Genomic DNA, 6,837 nt, shown 5'->3' with positions numbered 1-6,837 from the left:
GTAATAATGATACAACCTGGAATAAGTATCGCGATATGGAGCAAATATACCTGTTCAGGAATGTCGGATAAAATATCCCCCGTGAAATATTCCATGAAATTTAACATCCATAGACCACACGATGACCTGCATGATTATAATTTTGAATGATATAGAAATTAGTAATTATTAGTAATTATTCAATAAGGATAATCATTCCTCACCAAAAATGCCCTTCAAAATCATTAAAAATAAAAATTTGAGGGCAATTTGTTTTTCTGAATTGTAGCAGAGACAAGAGCAGTCGACGGACCACGGCCCACGGCCCACCGACACCCGACGGCCGACAGGCCCTAGCTTTTGGATTCAATCTTGGAAACAACTGTCCTGATGATATAGTTCTGAAATCTAAAGCTGCCAATAGCGCTGTTGAAACAGCTTACAGTGGTGAATTGGTGAGATATCTCTATTGATGGTATGTCTACTGCAAATTCTCTTCTTTCCTTTTTTCCTGAGTAATCATGGTTTCATTCTTGTAGGCAAATGGAGCCACATTTCAGACTGAATTTCAACCTCATCTATTCTGGACTCTAGAAAAGGTTAGCTCTCCGTCTTACCTGAAAACATAAGTCTTTTCATTTTACCTGAAATCTTTCTTGCATCCTTATAGATACTGGTAAATGACTGATTGTGAATTACTCCGCATTAGAATTGGTTTTGTTCATATGATCATATCTCATGCTCTTGATTCTTTGGAAAATAACTTAGCTTTTGTAAAATAGAAGACATGAAGATGACATAATTCAGTGAAACACCAATATCTGATTATACATGTGTATGTTGAGTTGTTCTGTTTGTGTAACAGGTAAATTTGAGGACTATGGTGCATGAAGACAATGTTGTTCTCATGGATTTCATGTAGTTGACAGATTTGGAATGCCAATATACACTAAACGCAGCCTTGCTGTGAGTTCCTCCGCTGCGGGTGCATGCACTAATTTTGATGAAAAATGTCTGGCGTAACGTCACACGCTGTTGAAGAAAAGGTTGGAGTACTGCTGTTCAATCTTGGTGGCCCAGAGACCCTCAATGATGTTCAGCCGTTTTTGTTCAATCTCTTTGCTGATTCAGTAAGTGATCGTGCAATATGATCATACTTTTGATTGCCATATTGGCAAGTTCATTTTCTATTTAGGATGCATTGACACATGGTTCAGGACAACTACTTTTTAGTGTAAAAAGCTTGACATTCACGTTCTAGAGTATCGATTTGCTGATGATGAAGTAATGTACAGAAAAACACACAGTTGACAATATGTATGCATCCTAAATATAAAAGGAACTCACCAATATGTATGCTCCAAATTATCACGACATGTGTAAGGTTTCCATGTGGTCTACAGCTCTGTACCTAGGTTATTGAGTTAGCTCTGTACGTAGGTTATGGTGTTCCATATGAAACTGAAGCATGATAAAATGTTTGTCAAAAAGTTCTTTACTTAAATTGTTTTGTTACTGAAGTTACTTTTAGTCTTGGCCACTGCTATAGCACTGTGAGTCAAAATCAAATGCTCAATGCTATATTGTTAACTTTTGTGACAACTTATTTTTTTTTATTTGCATTTCCAGTTGATTCATTGTGGCTCGATGGTCCAGGATGAGAAGGTAGAGCTAAACATGCAATTCATGTAATATTTGAGGTATGCACGGTCTCCGCTCCCTTACTTTGTGAGTATTTGTATTCTTTCCCTATTACTTACTGCTGTTTAAATAGAAAGTAATCATTATGTATAATTATACACATCATTGTCCCTTCAGAAAAAGTACATAGATAACTAATGTACTTATTTATTTTTATATGAAGCAACTCATCATCAGATATGAAATGAGTTGTTGCATTATAGCTAGCTCCAAATTAAAGAGATGGTATGGAAGAATAAATTATCTTGAGTCAATGTAATATCATACAATTTCTTAAGGCATAGATTTAGCAAATTGATCTTGCAAGAAAAAATTATGCGTTGAGTTCAGAGGTATACCCATCTGTTTTGCGATCGCTCGTAATACACTCTTCCCTTGGCCATTGTGTCACGTTTAAGTCCGGCCATTTATCAGCTTTTAATTCCATGTTAAGCGATGCATATTTCAATAAATTTTGCGGTCCTTCCAGTACATTGCACGAATAAATGACAATATTATTAACATCACAACCAAATAATACCGAAGAATAACAGAAAAGCATCTTATCAAAAGATAGGGCAGTGGGACTAATTGCTAACCATAGCAGCGAGGTCTTCGCGGCCCATTCCTCTGCCGAGCGAGTCGAGCACTTGGATACTTCGTTTTCTGGTATTTATAACTGCTACGTACCAATGCATGTTGTTACTGTTCACTGGAATGTGTATCTGAAACTTTTTAGTTAGTTTAGTTCCGATATAGACAAACATTCGTCCTCCATAGATTTAGTTGAGATGTAACAAACTGAGACTAACCATATCATATATCAAATAAGTTCTGACTCGGTCTAATAACCATGTTGGTGCTTCGTCAAGCCCCAAACAGCTAAAACTCTTTATCGTCTTAGAGACGCATGCATTCTCTAAGAACACACTTCCACCTGACCTCACTTGTAGATGCTCTGTACCACGTATGCAATTTATGTACGCATTTATTATCTACAATTTCAAAAGCATACTGTGGTTATAGGAGATAATAGAACTCATAATAAAATAGCAAATCCTTGTGACAAAACTATATATGCTTACTTCATCGCCAATGAATTCTCCGGGAGTTAAAAGTGACAGTAATTCGGCCTTTTTAAGATATCCATCGTCGATGCTCACTAAATATCTCTTGTCGCTTGGTTCGTTTCTGATTTTGTCAATCACGGACCAATCATCGCCGGTGCAGGCATAATCTGTCACAATGGAAGTAATCACATGTATTAGTAATGAAGATAATAAATATAGCAACGACGGAGGCGAGAGAAGGTTTTGTTATGTGCCTTACGGAGAAACCACATAGTCTTGTGTCTTCTTAGGCTTGTTATGCCGTCGCATATGTTTCTCTATCTGCATGGGCAATGCAAACTCGTTCTCTATAGTTCCTGGCCCTTCCGTGCCGGATGTTGTTGCTAAGTGCTTGTCCTGAGTGCGACAGCAGTTGTTGACTTGTTTTGTTGTCAGATAATTCCTGGGAACAACACAAACAAAACTGAAACCAGAAAAAGGGTGTCGGATAATTACTGTGGAGATTTGGAATTATCGGGGAGTTTTTAGGACCAAGAAACTCACATTTGTCAATTTGGAGTAAGTAGCCTCTTTGCCGGTTTTATTTTGTAGCTCGTTGGTCTCAGATTTGGTCAGCCCCTCTTCAATTTGCATATCTGTTTGGCCCTCTCTAATTATTTCATCTTCTAGGTTATGATTCTGAGGTTTCCTAGTTGGTAATGCTTGATCCTTTACTCCATTGTTGATGTTTTCCTGTAAACCCACACAAAAGTCTTACATTAGTAGTGAAGAAGTAGGAGAATTAAACAACCGTAGAGTCAAAATCTTGCAGACATATAAGGCTTTTTCTTGTATTGCGTTTGTCGACTCGGGGTTTGTATCTGTTTCCTCATCCTTTGATCCCATGTTTGGGTTTTCTTGAAAACCCAATCATACATCACTTTTAATAATGAAACCTTGCAAAGTATGAAGTTACAGAGATAACCATTACCGGGTTGATAGCGTGGTCAATAGCACCGAATCTGGTTGTAGATTGATCCACAGAGGAAATTGGGGATGGCGGCGCAGACATTTAGAACGATGCAACACGGGCAGACTCGTGGGGGAGTGGAGAGACTGCTGGTGGAGGAGGCCGGCGAGGTGGAGGGTGTGCATGCGGGAATCGTGAGGGAGGATGAAGGAGAGGTGGAAGGGAGCTGTATCGGGGTTTTATGGTTACCCTACAGCCAGACCGTGATCAGGGCCCTTATCGTGAGGCAACTGATTTTTTTCCTGCTAGGGAATCGTGCTTCTGTAACAAACTGCCCGTAAGTGTACCCTCTTTTTATTTTTCTATCCCGCTGATTTATCTTATGCCCCACGCTTTTCTTTTTGATTTTTTTTAGGGACTTATTGCCTTTTCTTATAACCCCACTTACATGTCATCATCGCGTTTGAAAACAGAACCTAGACCCTTAGGCTCTGTTTGGGAGCTCAGCTTTTTGTAAACCACAGTATTCCAAAACTAAAATATGTCAGCGCCAGGCAAGAGAATACCTCAGTTTACTAAAACCAAAGTTTTCTCAGTTTTGGGGAAAAAGTGGAGGCGTTTGGCAAATGCTGTTTTACAGCAGATAGGTTGACTAATTGTTGATCCAGCTAGCATGCATATAAATCATGCCTTTGATCAACACATCGGGAGACAAATACATATTATACATATATTGTGTAACTTCGTTGCTCGCTGTGGCATCCAGCCCTTGCGAGTCGGATGGTGCGCCGCTGCACGTACGTCGGCAAAAGTAGGTAAGTATGCTGCCCGTCCTCTCTTGCAGAACGGGTCTTGTTCAAGAGAAGAAGAGATATCGTCGTATGGGTCGGATGAAAAACAGATGCGTTTTGTGAGGAGCACGAAGAGCTCGTTTCTCCGTTTAGGAAAAATAGGTCCAGACTGAAGTTTTCAATACGTCAAAATAACTTCAGTATTTGAGATACTTTAGTTTTCAGAACCACCGTATTACTCGGAACCAAACGCCATGAAGTATTCAGTAGTTCATTATTTTTGGAAACCGAAGTATTCCCACAATACTTCAAAAAAACTGAGCCAAAGAACATCGATAATAGCCAGGCCAATGAGACAAAGAACATGCTTCCATTAACAAGATAGGCTGCTCGTATAAACAAGCGCTGCAGTATTTACAAAACCTGATATTTCCTAGTGAAATACCGACACGTCGGATTCATCATCCAGGATGGTACCACAGTAAGTTAGCGACAATGCGTACTCACATCCACTGAACAGGAAAGATACTTTTTTAGTGCAACATAGATCACATATAGTGCTTTGCTACAGATAGGACACAATCCAGGTACTCGTCGGCCCATGGTTCAGGCAATACGAACTTCGGCGAAATGAATGAAGTGAGGTCACCATCTCATCATAAGCAGCTTCAGTAATTCAGCACCACCGAAGACAGAGAAAACTGTGTCAAAGAAAGAAATATTGTGAGGTGAACAAACCAGAAATATTGTTTTGCACAACCATAATAAATTTGCTTCTGAAATGTACAATAATATAATAAACGAAATGAACTCAAACTCACACATGCATTAGTTGTAGCATGTAAATTAAAATCCAGTTTAATTACGACAGTACACCTCTTTAGAATTCAACAAATCTTTCAAGCATGTGGGAAAGCTCCTATGTCATAACAAAGTCATAGAACTGTTAAAGCTGCTGCATAACATGAATATTCATAGATCCGAAAAAGAGAAATAGCAGTATATAAGAAGATTAAATAAGAAATAGCAGTATATAATAAGAAGATTAAGTAACAAACCTGTTCTATCCCTCCAATACATCCCTGTACACAATGTTCTTTGTGCTTTTTCCGGTGGGGTCTATGTCTATATTTGGCTTGGCCAAAATCCGAGTGGTCTGCCTTGACACACCCCTTGAAAGTGCAACATAAAGCTGGCCATGGGAGAATACAGGCTCTGGGAGGTAAATACCAACAGTCGGAATGGTTTGCCCTTGGGCTTTGTTGATGGTCATTGCAAAACTCAACCTGATGGGGAATTGTTTCCTCTTAAACTTGAAAGGAAGTGAAATGTCCTCCGAGGGTGACAAAGGGATTCTCGGTATGAACACTCTATTTGCAGCATGTTGTCCACCAACAATCTCGGCATCGATTGCGTTATCCTGGAATGCTCTAATCATCAGTCTTGTTCCATTGCACAACCCATTGTGCGGATCGAGATTCCGGAGAAGAATGACGGGACAATTGATTTTGAGTTTCAAATCATGTGGGGGCAGGCCATTTGGAGTGAGAGAGTTTAGATAGTCAAGTGGGTAGTTATTGCGTGCATCATCCTCGACAGAGTCAAAGCTGTAATAAACTCTTTCTTGGCCAGGAAATCTACCAATCATCTTTTTATTCAGATTGTCCACATGCTCATTCTTGGTTGAAAGAATGGCACGGGCGCTCATGTACGATCCAGATGTAGCGTTCTCATGAAGCGATGGGAAGACATCTTCAATAAGTTTATTCACTGGTTCTTCGGTGGAAGTCCAAGGAATAACAATGTCATCCGGAAGACGCACGTAGTCAGCACCAATCGTCTCTTCTATTCCATTACCTATTCTTAGGAGGTAACTGGAGAACCACTGATCAGTTTGTGCCCTCATATTACGCGTGAGGCGTATCTTCCTAATCTGCTCCCATAAATAAGACCTCTGTAGCGTAGCGTCAGTGATTTGAGCTCTTGTACCTCGTGGTACAACGGGAAGGACCTGCCTAAAATCCCCTCCAAACACCACGACTTTTCCCCCAAAAGGCAAAGCAGATCCCATGATGTCCTGTAGGGACCTATCAAGCGTCTCAACAGTTTGACGCTTTGTCATGGCAACTTCGTCCCAGATTATTAAAGATGCCCTACGGAGCAACTTTGCGGTACCACTCTGCTTGGTAAAATTGCATGTGCTGCTATCTGTGAGCTTAATCGGAATTTTAAACCTGGAATGGGCTGTGCGCCCACCAGGCATGATCGATGCCGCAATGCCAGATGTAGCTGTAGCAATAGCTATTTGACCCAACGAACGGACCTTTGCAAGGAGTGCTTTGTATAGATATGTCTTCCCCGTGCCACC

At 40.2% G+C, this 6,837-nt stretch overlaps 1 long non-coding RNA gene across 1 annotated transcript; it reads left to right on the top strand.

Moving 5' to 3' along the window:
* Positions 1–331: 331 nt before the first annotated feature.
* On the top strand, positions 332–974 carry LOC124688475. Its single transcript, XR_006998541.1, has 3 exons — positions 332–434; positions 519–578; positions 845–974. It is a non-coding gene; the product is annotated as an uncharacterized LOC124688475 (long non-coding RNA).
* The last annotated feature ends 5,863 nt before the right edge of the window (positions 975–6,837 follow it).

The sequence above is a fragment of the Lolium rigidum genome, chromosome 2, assembly GCF_022539505.1.
Source record: "Lolium rigidum isolate FL_2022 chromosome 2, APGP_CSIRO_Lrig_0.1, whole genome shotgun sequence".
NCBI classification, from domain to species: Eukaryota; Viridiplantae; Streptophyta; class Magnoliopsida; order Poales; family Poaceae; genus Lolium; species Lolium rigidum.
Note: the sequence above shows the minus strand (reverse complement) of the source record. Positions and strands in the feature narration are given on the sequence as shown.